The sequence below is a fragment of the Macaca nemestrina genome, chromosome 15 (assembly GCF_043159975.1).
Source record: "Macaca nemestrina isolate mMacNem1 chromosome 15, mMacNem.hap1, whole genome shotgun sequence".
NCBI classification, from domain to species: domain Eukaryota; kingdom Metazoa; phylum Chordata; class Mammalia; order Primates; family Cercopithecidae; genus Macaca; species Macaca nemestrina.
In genome coordinates this window covers 49628758-49644724 of record NC_092139.1, presented here as the reverse complement: position 1 = coordinate 49644724, position 15967 = coordinate 49628758, and the positions used below count along the sequence as shown (strand labels likewise).

The window sequence follows — 15967 nt, the reverse complement described above, 5'->3', positions numbered from 1 at the left end:
ATAATGTGACATAAACATTATGATTCTGCACCAAATATCACATAAGAAATGTCTCTTCAATGGTGATTTACATTGAGTTTACAAGTTTATGATCTAATGAGTTACATAAGATGGGTGAAAGCATTTGAAAAATTACTCACCAGACTGTATCTGTTTTATCACCAAAATCTGTGTCTTTAGCAAATAAATTATCTTTGTAATTTCAATATTCTTGGGGAGTTGCTTTAACATTATTGAGGCACCTTCTGATATGTTTCCATATAATGCATTTCATTGCATCCAAGATACCATCAGTTGTTCTTTGCACTATTATTTTATGTAGTATAACACATTATCAGTTCTAAGAGAAGTCCTGACTTTAGAAATAAAATATATGAAAGAATATGCATTTTAGAAAAATGCCGTTTTAGTATATTCGATGTGTGCACACAAATATATATGTCTTTATGTGATGACAAGGATTTCATATCAGCATGACCCACCACCAAACCCACAAGCTCACTGTCGTGTATGTGAGACTTTTCTCCAGAAATGGTTCTACCTCCACACACATCAATAAAGTAGGAGGAAAAGTACTATATAACCTCATGACAATATTCACAAATAAGCAGGTACCTATGGAAGATGGTTTCCACCAAAGTTACTTTATTTATAGGGATCTCAGAATTTCTAGTCTCATAACCTTTAGCAGGCTTAGATTTGATTCTGTATCTTTTACATCATGGATTTCATTACATTACATTTAGTTGTAGGTTTGAAGTGGTAGTGCAGCTTTTCTGCTTAGGGGGTGATGAAAGCTGCACTGGATAGGTACATGAAATCCTTACTCATAATGATGGAGAAAGAAAATATATATATTCATGATCTGAATATTTGTGTCCCCCTAAAATTCCTAAGCTGAAATTCTAACTGCCAAGGTGATGGCATTAGGGGGTGGGGCCTTAGGAAGGTGATTAGATCATAAAAGTGGAGCCTTCATGAATGAGATTAGTACCCTTAAGAAAAAGATTTAAAAAGGTCCCAGAGAGTCCCCTTACCCTTTCCACTATGTGAGGACACAGTTAGAAGGCACCATCTATGAACCAGAAAGTGAGTTCTCACCAGATACTGAATCTTCTGGTGCCTTGATCTTTGACTTCCCAGTCTCCAGAACTGTAAGAAATGAATTGCTGTTGCCTATAAGCCACCCAGTTAATGCTATTTTGTTGTAGGAGCCTGGACTAAGACACCAGTGTATATGGCCACTAAAATAACTTATTATTTCTATGTAAGTTCTGTAAACTACACGAAAAATGTAGTTGCATATAGTAAACCCTTGCAGCCCCTTGGATTTGCATTTTATTTAATTCTAAAAATTATCATTTGGTAATGTTCAAAAACGTGTAAAATAGTTATCACCTAATTCTGAGATTCAATGTTATTTTAATAACAGAGAACTGGAATTAAATTTATATGTAGCTTCTGACTTTCAAAATCTTTAAGGTCAATGTCATATTTAAAGAATTTTTTCAAATGCAAATATTAAATCAAATATTCAAGCCAAAGGGCTGTAGATAGATGTGCTTTTAAGATTAACCAGAATAAAAAAGAAACACTTTCATAAATTAAAAAAGAAAAAGCCCTCACTTAGAAAGCTGAAAAGGTTTAAAGGAATATTTAAAATAGATTAAAATAAAATGAAAAACCTCATAAAACAGAAATTCTGAAAAGTAGGTCACTTTCAATGCAGTTAATTACACATATCTACATGGAATATTACATGTATGGATTTAAGCTGTGGCGAAAGATGATGAAACTATTGAATTTTTAACAAAAATATCTTAACTGTAAGTGAAAATAAATACTATCTCTATCTAAGATGTCCCTTTAGAACAAAAGTTCTTAACCCTCAGGGATCCCTGGGTATGCTATATGTGTCTACCAATCCTTTTGAAAAGATATGCAAAATGTGTGTATATGTTTGTATTTCTGGCAGAAGATAGCATCCACCATATTAGCTCTATGAACCCACCAAGGTTAAAAATAATTTAAAATGTGTACCTCAATGCCAGTGATACTGCCATTTTACAAAAGATTTTCCAGACCATTTTGAGAAATTAGCTACTGAGCTTGATTCCTGCTCCATGAATTAATCAATGATGGCAAATCTTGAATTCTTAAGGTAGATGTGATTTGAGAAAATAGCCAACAAATATAGAGATGTGTTAAATAAATGAGAGGGATAATCCAACTGGCAAAAAACCATGTTGCATCAAAATTAGAGGTGATTATAAAGTATAAAACTGACTGCATGATTAACTGTCTTTGAAGATAACTATTCAAGCTACGTGGTCTAAAAAATGCACCGAGTAAGAGGGGAAGCCCCTGACTATTATTCAGAGTGATGATAGGAGGTCATTTTGGTATAGAAGTTCTAATGGGTCTGAACAAAAGAAAATGCTATACACAAAAACCGAAACATAAAATAGTCTTTCTCTGTAATGCGTAAATGTCTACACATGAGTACCAGAGCTTGATGCAAAAATTGCACAGAAACACCATCACCTGGATTTTATTTGATTCTTGTTAACTGATTTGATTATACCATGCAAAACATTTATCCTGGCCTGCTGGTTAGAATCTCTGGCTTATTATGTGAAGCAATTAGGACAAAGTAATTTTTCCTCCATCTGAACCAGGTGCTTTTCTAAATAAATGAGAGTCTCCCCAGTCGATAATGTTCTTACTGAAACTTTGCGGTGGCTATTCTTTTATATAGGAAAAAACTATCCTGCAACACATTCCCAGACTATTCTGATGCTGATGATCTGAACTGGGCTTGGTCCCAGTGAAGCTGGATAAACAAGGCTGAACTATATTTACCTGAAAAGTAACAGGGCCCATAGACAGGACAATGCTCAGGGCATCAGGAGACCCAAATGAGCTGTAGTTGGTCATTTGTCTTCATTATGGTCTCATTAACCTCCATTAAAAGGTGACCAATCATTCCCAGAGTTATGGAATTCAGGGACAGGTTGATATTCCTTATCTGAAATGCTTGGGCCCAGAAGGGCTTCAGATTTTGGGGATCATCACCCTGTGCTAACAGTCTTTGCGACATGGCTAGGAAAACTACCATAATGCATAATGAATTTGATTTCTATTACAAAACACACATTTCAAACAATAAACTTGTGTGAAACAGCTCATTCTTACACTGAAGGTGATATTCTTCTCAAGTTGTTATTGAAAATATGAGCAAATGAGAGATTCAATCATGGGGTTGTGATTCAGAATTTAGAGCTACAAGCTTCGTAACTGTAGGGAAATTCATGCACTTTATATAAGCTCAGTTTCTGCACCTAGGAACTAAAGGTGTTGAGCTGGATAATCTCTTCAAGATACCTTACAAAGCTAATCTGATTTGCTCAAATTATCTCTTTGTTCCAGCAACACTTCTTTGTAAATGTTCCCACTCTTCCCTCATTATCCTACCTGAGTTGGGCAGTTCTCACTTAGATTTTTACCGTGCACTTACAAAATAAAGGTTGATAGTAAGGGAAGCACTAAGGTGTGCACCAGTGTCACCCTGGCCGTCTTTAAGTCAGCGACTCGACAAAGAATCATCACAATGGAAAACAGAACAGCTGGATATGAAGCCGGTTTGGACCATGATGGAAAAAGAAATGCTTAATTACCCTTTCAATCAAGTTAATTTTTCCCATTTGGCAAGGTAAACAAAGGCAAATCTGCTCTTATTTTCAGTTGTCTGTGACTTGGTTGTTTCAGTATCCTTGACCTCCATCCTTCTGATTTTATTCTGATCTTGCCTCCCTCTCTCTTACTAAGCCTCACATCACAGGCTCTCTTGATAACATTAAAAAATAAAATCTTACCAGGCCACGGGCGTGAAAAGTATCTACGTTTCTAAATGTAAATGGGCTGGGAATTCTGTTAAAACATTCATCTATAAATCTGGGAGAGTACAATTGTTTTATTTACACCTTGGCTTAGTTTGATCTGACAATGAAAGGTCACGGTGACTGTACTACTGAAAGAACCTTCTTAGGAAAAATGATAAAGGCTTTTGTGGCCTTAACTCTAAGCCGACAGGCTGGCATCGGGTCATTGCTTCTGACTTATTTTATTTTATGGAGAAGTTGAGGCAGGAGCCAGAATTTCTCTCCAGATTCATAAATGCAGCAACTTCTGGGCTCAGATGGCTTTTAGCCAGACACTTGGAAAGTGTGGCTGAGGGTTGCTGCTGAGATCCAAGAATTTCAAGGACTGAGTCATAACCTACCTTGTTGGCTCAGAACTTGTCTTTTTTTCCAAACGTAAAGGCACATGTTTGGAGAGTGAGACAAGCATTTGGGTCCTTTGTGGGAGATACCATGTTGAGCTTCAAAGACCTGTACGACTTCTCCCGAACATCAATTTATTGCTCACACCTAGAAGGATCCACAAACTCATCAGAGTGAGAAAGGACTGAGGCCTCATCAGGGGCCCCCAGTCCCCCATGTGCTTACTTTTTCTGTTTTTTTTTTTTCTTTCTTCAATTGTCTCCATGCCATTGAAAATAATTCTGAAATATGGGTGGCTGCAGAGTGGCTCATCGTGTGGATCCCACATCTATTTTACAATCGTTTCTATTACTGGACATTCTAATGAAATCCAATTTGGGGACTTCCTAAAACATTATCAATTGTTGTAGTAAAGGTTCAAAGGCTGGATTCACTCTTCTCCTTCTCTTACTCCTTCCCAACTATCTCCACCTCTGAGATCTAGAGAGGCTAGATCTTTCTAGAGCTAGAGTAGTGAGAACAAAAACAGCCCACGCAAGCTAAGCCTTGTAGCCAACGTGTTCCACCCACCTCCCTGTGGACTACCCCTGAGGTTGGAGCCGATGGTGCCAGTACAGAGGGCATTCTTGTCCTGGATGTACTAGAAGTACCCAGGAATTAATGCCCAGCTCTGGACCCCCACCAAGGATTTGGGAGATAAATACCCCAGCTTCCTCACCCTTCAGGGAGATGTTTCTGAATGCACTCTATACATCTCTTAAAGGAACGGAGCCTCAGTTTTCCTCAGCAGTAACTTGATCATTAATATCCCCTAGGGGCTGTCCTCCCTTCCCTGTCCCACTTCCTCACACCTCACCTGTACTTCCTGAGAACACCTCCCAAATAAAAAGTGGGCGCACCTTTTGCACCCACAACCTTGTCTCCAGATTTGCTTTTGGGGATCCGAAACTTAGAAAACCAAGACAGTCCTTCATCTGTCTCCTACCACTTAGTAGCAAATATGAGAACGCTCATCCTATTCTCCTGACTTCTAGCCGGCTGCTCTCTCACTCCACGCTGTCTTTAATTATAGTGTGTTAGGGAAAGTTTCTGCCACCTAATTAGGGCAAGTTGGGAAAAAGGGTTACCATGTTTTGCACTGTATGACCCTAGTAGCTGTGTCACGGATGACTGGTGAGTAATGGGCCCTAAGCAGACACCTCTTGCTCGGCCAACGGACACTAAGGTGGCCTGACATGAGAGCTCCACACACCAGGAGAGAATTAATATTCACTTAACTGTGAAAGGAATTGATCAGCTCTTTGAGTGGATGGCTGCTAGAGCAGTTGCTGAGTCTCTAGAGGAACTGATGGAATGGCTGTTGCCTCCTGGGTGATCTAGTTCATGCGGCTGATGAAATGGTTTCCTCATTCTCTGACTTTCCTGCCAACCAAGCAACCTCAGTGTGTATCACTTTTGTATATCCTGAAATAGTCTAACTCACTTTGTGATTCTTGCAAGTTCATTATCTAACTTTAAAGTGTATATGTACTTTAAAGATTTCTAAAGTGTTTTTTTTAAACAAATAATACTTTAAGAAGTTTGGACCGGGCGCAGTGGCTCATGCCTGTAACCCCAGCACTTTGGGAGGCTGAGGAGGGCAGATCATGAGGTCGGGAGTTCAAGACCAGCCTGGTCAACATAGTGAAACCCTGCCTCTACTAAAAATATTTTAAAAATTAGCCAGGTTTGGTGAAGGGCGCCTGTAGTCCCAGCTACCTGGGAGGCTGAGACAGGAGAATCACTTGAACCCAGGAGGCGGAGGTTGCAGTGAGCCAAGATCATGCCACTGCACTCTAGCCTGGGTCGACACAGCGAGAGTCCGTCTCAAAAACAAACAAACAAAAAAAAACAAATATTACTTTAAGAAATTTGGCATTATTCTAGATCCATTTGTAAAAACCACTCACCTTTTTAGTCATTTCAAACTGTACAGTATTCACGAAATTTGTACACAGGCTGAAAGGCATTACGCCAATGAACTTACAGAAAATTAAAGACGAAACAGCCTGGTCACACAAAGTAAAACAGGTTCAGTAAATTTCATTTTCAAATATCATGCTGATGGTAGAAAAAAACCAGGTGACATCTGGTATTACAGGAAATAGGGTGTACAGAGGTATCTGTATGATGTGAACAATGTTTTGTCTCACAAACTAAGAAAAATGTGTTAAAACAAAATACTGTAAACAATGTACAAGAAACTTGAGAAGAATAAGATTAAATTAAAAGTGTTATTTTCAATTTATAGAAGGATTTTATTTTAATCTGCTACTGTTTTAGAGTAGGCTTAACTATGAGTTCTAGAAATTATTATACTAGATTTTCCTAATGCAATGACTATATTGTCAGCTTGGCCTGCCATAACAAAGTACCATAGCCTGAGTGGCTTAACCAACATTTATTCCTCACAGTTCTGGAGGTTGGAAATCTAAGATCAAGGTGCTGGCCAGTTCATTTTCCAGTGAAGGCGCTCTTGCTGGTTTGCAGATGGCCACCTTCTGGCCACAGTCCTGCATAGCCTTTCCTCAGTGTGTGTACCTGCTTTTTATAAGGACACTAATTCCATCATAGGACCCCACCCTCATAACCTCATCTAGCCTCAACTACTTTCCCAAAGGTCCTATCCCCAAATACCATCACATTGGAGGTTAGGACTTCAACATATGAATTTGTTGGTGGTGGAGGGGACAAACACGAAGTCCATAGCACTGACATATGCATTTGTGCACATGGATACTTGGATGGTTTATTTCCCTTTGAATGTTAGCCATTCAAATTAGTATACCTGCTGCATATCAGAAGAAACCCTCAACATAGATTTGGAAATGGGATTTTACCTAAGTCCAAGGTACTCTTTCTCCATTTCAATTCTCAGGTATCACATTATCATTTGATACTTAAAATACACCAAATTGTCAGTGTTTGTATAGCAAGGATAAAGTAGTCATGAGGGAATCTGAAGGGATATTCAAAACACTTAATAACTGGTATGGATGTTGGTTAATCAGAATGCACATGTCCACAGTGGTGGGCAAGGCCCTGGAGCCATGCTGGTGTTCTAGGATGGCAGGGAGGTGGCGGGAAGGGTCACTTGCAAGGAGAGGTGTTAAGTCATTGTTTGCCAAACACTATGTAAATGTTTCAGTATTTTAAAAACACTTGCAGCAGGATTAGAGTGTACTGGCAGAATATCAGTTCTCTGTATAGTAGAGAAATATATTGATGAATTTTCCAAATGTAATGAGAGTATTTCATTAACTATAAGTCTCTGATGTTCTCATATTGATGAAAAGAATAAGAAGTAGCTTTCCCTAGGAGTCTATAATCTAAGGATTGAATAATCCTCAAACACATATTTGTGATAACCTCTTATTTTGTGGTCCTTATCTGATAACGCACCATTGCAAATAGAACCAGCAAAAACGTTGGGACAGTCCTTCTGTGTGGAACACCACATCTCTTTAAGCCAGCATCACATCCCCTGCCTCTCTGGCATAGCCACACCACCCCACTGCTCCCTACATCACTGCAGAGGAAAACTCATGCAATAGGATCAGGCCAACCACGTTGGTAGGTGAAGCTGATGGCCACCATGCTGGGAGATATAAGGGGACCAGAGAAGGCCATCTGTTTCTACGTACCCACCTTGACCCCTCACACTTCCCAGAGGAGCCTTCCTTCCTTGGAGAATTGAAACTTGTTCTGCCTTTTGGGACATTTTTTAAAAATGCAGAGCTCCTTGGAAGGATCCCACTTGTGACATTTGGAGTGATGATTTAACTAGTTGCTAAAGATTAGTCCAAAGTCAGCTGAGAATAGGAGAGGATGGCATTAAGCAGGGACCAAGAGGAAGGGAAGGACCTTAATTAAACAGAGGCCATGAGAGAGCATCAAGGTTATGTATGTTTATGCTCCAACCTAGAGACGTATGAAGTGGATCACTCTAAAGGTAGACCTCTATTTGTTATTTAGGAGAAACACTGTGAGACTGCCAATTAAAGTGCATGTTATTTACATTACTAAAAAATTTCCTAAAAGTTGCATTCATAATTTTTGTAAAAAATTCAAATTCTTAACTTTCTGTTGAATATAAATATACCTACAGTACAATATTCATAAGTGTGCATGCAGCTTGATGAATTGTCACAAAACGAATACTCCTGCAAAACCAGGACCAGCTCAAGAAATAGAACATGTCTACCATTTTCCTACTTTCTACCCCTTATCCTCCTTTCCAGCCACTACCCTCACTCTAACCATCACCACTCCAACTCCCAACAGCATCTGTAAGTTGTGCCTGTTTGGGGACTTGACATAAATTGAATTACACATAATCTGTTCTTTTCTGTGTCTTCTTGCTTTTGCACAACATTACGTTTGTGAAATTCATTCATATTTTTGCATGTGAAAGCGGATTTTAATTGCACTCTGAAGGCTGGCCACATCAGTAGATTCTATGGTAAATCTTTTTTTTTTGAGACGGAGTCTCGCTCTGTCACCCGGGCTGGAGTGCAGTGGCCGGATCTCAGCTCACTGCAAGCTCCGCCTCCCGGGTTCACGCCATTCTCCTGCCTCAGCCTCCCGAGTAGCTGGGACTACAGGCGCCCGCCACCTCGCCCGGCTAGCTTTTTGTATTTTTTAGTAGAGACGGGGTTTCACCGTGTTAGCCAGGATGGTCTCGATCTCCTGACCTTGTGAACTACAGCCATTCTTAAATGTTAGTGTGCATTAGGAGTAGGATCCCTGGAAGGGCTTGTTAGCATACAGACTATGGGGCCCCAACTCCAGAGCTTCAGTTCCTGAAGGTCTGGGGTAGGGACTGAGAATTTGCATGTCTAACAAGTTCCCAGATGACACCTCCCCTTCCAGGGAACACTCTTTGAGAGCCATTGCCTTAGCATATACTGAATTTGTATCTATCTGTAGGCATTTCTTTTCTGTGTCTAAGTCATCTTTCATTTAAAGTAGGATTTTTGGAGAAACATCCTCACATGGACTGCCCATGGTTTTCCACTGCAGAGACAGCGGCCTCTAACATGTGATGAGGAAGGATGTGCAGCTCTATGAGTGACAGAATCTGGGAGCTCCCCATCAATATGTGGAGATATAAGAGAAATTTTCAAAGCATCTCTCCTTCACATTAGATTTATTGGGTCTTACTGTTAAAAATCTGAAACTCTTTGGTTGGCATGCATTCAGAAGAAGAAGAGCAAAAACAACAACAACAAATGAACCTGTGGAATCAAGAAAGGCTCAGGTCATATCATTACTGATTGCATCAAACCCTGCAGGCAAGAACTCCTTAAGAATAAAGCTTAAAGACTAAAAGTAATAGACAGTCTCACCAATATATTCTCCTCAAGCTAAATCCAGACACTGTCCACTCCATTAGCCAGCCACCAGCCACATGTGGCTAGTGAGTATTTGTGTTGTGCTGAGTCCGAATGACACATGCTGTAAGTGTAAAATACACACCGAGTTTCACAGACTTAGCTCATACACATACAAAGAATGTAAAATATTGTATCAATAACTTATTTTTAGGTTTTTTTCTTTCAACTTTTATTATAAGTCCTGGGGTACATGTGCAGTATGTGCAGGTTTGTTACATAGGTAAACATGTGTCATGGTGGTTTGCTGCACAGATCAGCCTATCCCCCTGGTATTAAGTCCAGCATCCATTAGTTATTCTTCCTGATGCATGTATCAATAATTTTTACGTTGACTACATTTTGAAAATATTATATATGGATATAATGGTTAAATAAAATGTATAATTAAAATTATTTTCCTTGTTTTTTTTCTTAATGTGGCTTTTAGAAAATTTAAAACTACATATGTGCTTCTCATTTGTGGTTCACATTTATTTCTACTGGACAGTGCTGTTCTAGATAATTTAAAATTAGCCTGATTTATACAAATAGTTAAATACATGTTTATTTGAAGGGCAGAATTAGGAAGATGGAAAATTATAGCTTGCCAAAGGATCATCCATTAGAAACTAGGAAATCTAATTTGGCTTATAGCGAAGTATCTGCAAATGGTGACAGAAATGACTGGGAAGAAGCCCTAACTAGAGATTGTTCTGAGAAGTAATGGGAGGATGAAAGAGAATGGTACATTTGTAATAGCTACCCAAACTACCTTACACCCGAACAATACCCAGTGGTTGAAAATTTTTGCTTTATGTTGATTGGACCTAAATTTCTTAGTCTGATATTCAGAGTCCTCCATAATCAGGGCTGTACGTCAGCAACAAATTAATGAGTGGGTGATGGATCCATCATTTAAGTCAACTGGGTTTATTCATTGTACCTAAAATAGGTCTTCTGATATCCTTCTTCTTTTTCCCAACTAGAATAGCTTCCATTTGCACACCCTTCACATCCCAGCCCAAATCTCATATTCTCAACCCACATTTCACAGACAACTCCAAGTAGAGATGCTCCTCAACCCTAAGCTCCTTAGTATGTTTCAGTGTAAGACTTTTTTGATACTTATCATGATCTGTCTGGCTTTCTTTGCTGCCCTGCATCCTAGTTATATGGCCTCAGGTCAGCTGTTATTGCTCTGTGCTTCACTTTCCTCCTTTGTAAAGTGGGATGGTAATTGTATTTATATCACAGATGAGAGTGGAAGGCATGAAAACATGTGCAGTTCTTAGAATAGAAACTGATGTATAATAAGGATTCGATAAATATTAGCTGCTAACATTACTGTTGCTGATATTAGCTATGCAGCACATGTTTGTATATCTCATATTTCCATCGAGATTGTAAATTCCTTGAAAGGCAAGAACTGTATTTTCTTTTCAATATTGCATAATGTCTTAAAAAAGTTAGGACCCAATAAATACCTGTTGATGGCCGTAAGGAATGTCAATAAATTTTAATTGGTACCTCTGTAGGCCATACTGTGTACTAATCACAGGGATAAAATGATGGACAACATAAATACTGTCTCTCCACTCATGAAACCTAAATTCTAGTAGGGGAAGATGGATAGGAGGAAAAGATGCAAAGAACAACAGAAGAAGATTTACATAGTTAGAGACGGCAGTGAGTGTTATAAAGCAACACACAGGGGGCTGAGATGGAAGTTTAGTGGAGGTGGCTTTACCAAAAAGATGACCAGAGAAAGCTGTGTTGAGGCAGAAGCACAATGAGAGGAGTGGGAGAGGTGTAAGGTGAGACTGGAGAGACAGGGAAAGTCTGCAATGGAAAAGTGCAACTAACGGCTATGGTGAGCTATTTGCATTTTACTTGGAGGGAAACCTGAGGGTACTATGGGCATTCAAGAAGGAGTGTGCTGTGATCTGTTTACTTTGCTTTGTCTGGTAACGGTGGTAGACGTTTTACCCAACTTAAGAAATGAAATTATCTTCAAGTGCAATGTATTAATATGAACATGACCTTTGACTTATATAAAGGTTAGCTAATTTATATAGGGTTCAAACATAAACACTTAATCTTGGGCTCATTAAAGTCAGCTATCTGTTTAATACGTGAGTGTGTGAACTCCAAAAATAAAATTAGTTATCTGCCACTAGAAAAAACAGTGAGCAAAGTCATGAATCAGGGTTCTGCCTGGACCTCCATTGTGACATATTCTCAGTTATTAGTTTAGGTAAAGGCCCTGTTGCTTCATAACAGGTGTCAGTTTTGAGGGAATGACTCCAAATATGATTTTGGAATAAGAAAGGATGTAAATAACGAAAACATAATAAAAATTATAGAGTGAGTCTGCTATAAAACACAGAGCACGCAGAAATCAAAACATACTAGCATTTAGTTCTAGGCATCACTGACTTTAAAAACAGCAGACAACTTGAAACATACTATTTTCCTTGAAAACAGAAATGTTTTTACAAAACCAAGTATTTATCATTCACTTTTTTCCTTGCTGAATTAGCAGACATTAAAAAAAGCCTTAACTTATGTGTATGCGTGTTTCCTTTTTCAGCTAAATTTTTAAATGAAATAAGTTTAAATGAAATACATTTATATGTATTGATGTTTCAATACATATAATATAGACTGATCACATTGGGGTAATTAGCATATCCATCATCTGGAACATTTATCATTTCTTTGTGTTGGGAACATTCAATACACTCCTTCTGGCTATTGAAAACTATAAGGTATATTGTTGTTAACTACATTCATCCTATGATGCTGTAGAATGCTAGAATTTATTTCTCTGATCTAGCTGTAATTTCGTATCCTTTAACAAATCTCTTTCTATCCCTGCCACTTGCCCCTACCCTTTTCAGCCTCTAGTATCCTATTCTACTTTTTACTCCTACAAGATCAACCCTTTTTAGCTTCTGCCTGTGAGTGAAAACACGTGGTGTTTAATTTTCTTTTCCTGACTTATTTCCCTTAACATCATGTCCTCCAGTTCTATCCATGAAAGCCACGAATGATAGGCTTTCTTTTTCATGGCTGAATAATAATCCATTGTGTGTTTATCATGAGCAGACTCATAAGGAAAATAAACCTTCACAGAAATGGGAGAGTTTTCGAAAAGTCTCTTCTCAAATCTATTCTTTTGAGATCAGACTAGATCGGGCGCATTCAGGGTGGCATGGTGGTAGACGCAAATCTATTATTTAGCCTTCAACTTGTGTGGCTTCAGGCATGTTACCCAACCTAAGTCTTGGTTGGATAAAATTAGAGAAAATTAGGGAAATATTAACAACATCATCCATCTCTGGAAGATACTGGGCAGCTGTTCAACCAACGTGTTCCCCCAGAGTCTGATGTAATCTGTTGACTCCATCTTGAGAGAAGACGCCGGGAAAGAATCTGGGAGGGGCTTTGACCAGGGACAATAATGTGGAGAAGAGGGAGATGGATGTGCGGAAGGGTAAGCTTGAGCTGGATGCTTGGTGGTGTTGACTTGCTTCTCCTCCTCCTGATGCTGGTATATATCAGTGTTAGGTGATAAATCAAGTAGTTGGATATCCAAGTCTATACTAGTCTACACCAGGATTCTGCTAGGAAGAAAGCTGCAGGAAGCAGGAGGCTGGAAGTCAGAAGCAGGATGCAGAAAGCTGCAGGACTGATTAAAAAAAAAATGGTTTCTGATTTTCCTGAAACCATGAAGGAAGATTCAGGGAAACCCAGTGCCTGGTATTTGGAGTGGTCTCAAGGATTTAACCATCTACCCTGAGGAAGAGGTTGAAAGAAATATTTGTCTCATTATGTATTAGTCTGTTTTCATGCTGTTGATAAAGACATACCCAAGACTGGAAAGAAAAACAGGCTTAATGGACTTACAGTTCCACATGACTGGGGAAGCCTCACAATCATGGCAGAAGGCAAGGAGGAGCAAGTGACATCTTACATGGATGGTGGCAGGCAAAGAGAGAGCTTATGCAGGGAGACTCCCCCGTGTAATACCATCAGATCTTGTGAGACTTACTCACTATCGCCAGGACAGCATGGGAAAGACCTGCCCCCATGATTCAATTACCTCTCACCGGGTCCCTCCCACAACATGTGGGAACCTAAGATGAGATTTGGGTGGGGGTGTGGCCAAACCATATCACATTACACGTTTAGGATAGAATTCAGTGAATATTTAGTAATTGATTCTGCCTCATTCCGTGTTTAAGATAGATGTGGCTGGCATAGAAAACATTTTTGGGTGGTGTAGGTAATTTGAAACAGTGTAATGAGTTTACATGCTTTTTGAAAACCTTAGATCTTTATGAGACCTTAATGAGTCAGTCTGGGAGTATTGTCACCTTGCACATATTTGTGTTGGTTCTCAAAACAGGGTGTGTGTGCATGCATGCGCTTGCATGTTGTTTTGAGTACACATATATGTTTATGTGAGTGTCACTGTCCCTTATGCCTGAGAAAAATAATCTGTTTTTGCCTTTCCATTCTAATTTGACACATCTGGTGCAAAATATCAGGGCTAATTCCAAAATGAAATAGGAAGACGATCTTCTCATTAAATGCCATCAATGCTTAAACCTTGTCTTCATACTTGATTAAAAAATGTTCCAGTCTTTGCCACTAGCTAGCCAATTATTCCTTTTTTCTTATTAAGGAATGCAGCAGTTGAGACATCTTCCCCCGTGCTCCTTCTCTCTCTCTCTCTCTCTCTCTCTCTCTCTCTCTCTCTCGGGGGGTGTGTGTATGTGTCTAGATAAATATATCCTCCTAGGAATAGTGGCAGAATAGCTGACAATAAACGTCATTAGAAAAGAGTCAGAGCAAAACATCCCTGCTTGTGAAAACCTATTGTCAAAAACTAAGATAGGCTACATCTCTTTCTAAAATTTGAGAGAATGTTTTTCCAATACCACTCCATAACTATAAATTCAAGAAGGCCAGACCCCATTTTTAAAAGGTACTTTACTGTTGCCTGTTTTGTATTATAACTTGAAATCAGAACTTTAAACTGTGTTCTTGAGTTCTTTCAGATGGGATGTGGAATGTTTTCTCAAACAGTGTTTTGTATGATTTTTAAAAAGTTCTACCAACAAAAAGGGGGTAGCGAGCAAACAAAATTTCAAAAAAATCACATTTAGTCAATTAATGTGGGATATGCCCCATACTTCCATCTCCCCTGAGCGTTTCAATTCATGTTAGCATGGTGAAGGCTCTGAGTTCTGCATTATAGAAAATCGACTTAACTTTGCCTAATTTTGTAGTTTCCAAAACGTTTTGACTGACTGCTGAGCTCATTTATCAAAGAACACTTATTAACATCATCAAAGATACTATAAAATTTTAAGCTCCGATATGGGGATATCTGAGCAAGAGCCCCACCGTGTTGCGTATAGATCTGAATTCACTTCAAAAGAAGTGCCTTTCTCCAGCGTTTTTGCCCAGTCAAAATACAATGATGTGCCATTCTACATGAACTATTGTCATGATATCTGTTTTTCAGTGGCCACCTCTTTGTTTAGTTTTTGTTTTTGTCTTTTCTGACAGGGTTAAAAAAGCAGGTCCACTTTATTTACAATGATCAGTTGGTGACACATGGATCTTTGAGCTTTCTGTGGCCTTGTGGAGACACCTGGGCAGAGGCCACTTCTGTTAGGTTAATACACCCCCCTTCCTCATCCTGCTATGAGAGTCATGCTGCTGTCAGAATCCACCTGCTCTGAGTACAGTCCTATCTATTTAGTGTCAAAAACACATAACTTCAAAATTAACTCTGGAAATACTTTCTAAAACTCTTAAAGTACAGTATTTATTTTTAAGTTCAAATATTAATGTGTATTTGAGTCCAATGCACATTAAAGTTTGAGAATTACTGAGTTAGTCTAAATGATATTTCATAGAAAAATAGACTACACTTAACTAGCAAATGTTTTGTGTTTAATCAGATTGGTTAGACATGCCACCTTTTGTGGAAATAATCTAAAGAGTTACTCCAAATATTATTTTTATACTAATTAACAAGAAGTGACAGGGTCAGAAAAATACATACTCTAAAAATAGTACACTGGGGAGTCAAAGTTAAACACTTAAAAATATGAGTCAGAGATATTATGATTTTAATTTGTAGACAGAAAAGACTTCATGCATTTTTGGTTGGGTAAGTATACATCTTGGGTTTCTCCAGTCCTAGTGAATCAGGTCAATTCTGGTATTATTATTATTATTATTTATTTTATT

General features: G+C 38.7%; 1 protein-coding gene and 1 long non-coding RNA gene across 30 annotated transcripts in view; one reads left to right on the top strand and one right to left on the bottom strand.

Annotated features, from left to right (window-relative positions):
• The window catches only part of LOC105481485 (mono-ADP ribosylhydrolase 2), a 2105812-nt gene that overhangs the window by 81263 nt on the left and 2008582 nt on the right, over window positions 1-15967 (bottom strand). The window lies entirely within an intron of this gene.
• LOC139358771 (uncharacterized) overlaps window positions 985-15967 on the top strand; it is a 54533-nt gene continuing 39550 nt past the window's right edge. Inside the window, exon 1 of the long non-coding RNA XR_011614277.1 lies at window positions 985-1089. This is a non-coding gene — a long non-coding RNA (uncharacterized lncRNA). The remainder of the gene's footprint in view (window positions 1090-15967) is intronic.